At 49.4% G+C, this 316-nt stretch overlaps 1 non-coding gene across 1 annotated transcript; it reads right to left on the bottom strand.

Annotated features, from left to right (window-relative positions):
- Nucleotides 1–64: 64 nt before the first annotated feature.
- Nucleotides 65–183, bottom strand: LOC111476179. Its single transcript, XR_002716952.1, has one exon. It is a non-coding gene; the product is annotated as a 5S ribosomal RNA (ribosomal RNA).
- Nucleotides 184–316: the final 133 nt, after the last annotated feature.

Genomic DNA, 316 nt, shown 5'->3' with positions numbered 1-316 from the left:
GCGGGGGAGGTTCTCATTTGTAGAGAAAGGAAGAAAAGAACTGGGAGAAATTGAAAGAAAAAAAGGGGTGCAACACGAGGACTTCCCAAGTGGTCACCCAACTTAGTACTACTCTCGCCCAAGCAAGCTTAACTGCGGAGTTCTGATGGGATCCGGTGCATTAGTGCTAGTATGATCGCACCCGACATGCAATGCGCACAAAATCGAATTTAACGCATGCGGGGCGGCATGGGAGAAATTGAAAGAAAAAAAGGGGTGCAACACGAGGACTTCCCAAGTGGTCACCCAACTTAGTACTACTCTCGCCCAAGCACGC

Source organism: Cucurbita maxima, unplaced genomic scaffold (assembly GCF_002738345.1).
Source record: "Cucurbita maxima cultivar Rimu unplaced genomic scaffold, Cmax_1.0 Cma_Scf06029, whole genome shotgun sequence".
In the NCBI taxonomy this organism is placed as follows: Eukaryota; Viridiplantae; Streptophyta; class Magnoliopsida; order Cucurbitales; family Cucurbitaceae; genus Cucurbita; species Cucurbita maxima.
The sequence above is the reverse complement of the archived record's forward strand: the minus strand, read 5'-3'. Positions and strand labels throughout refer to the sequence as shown.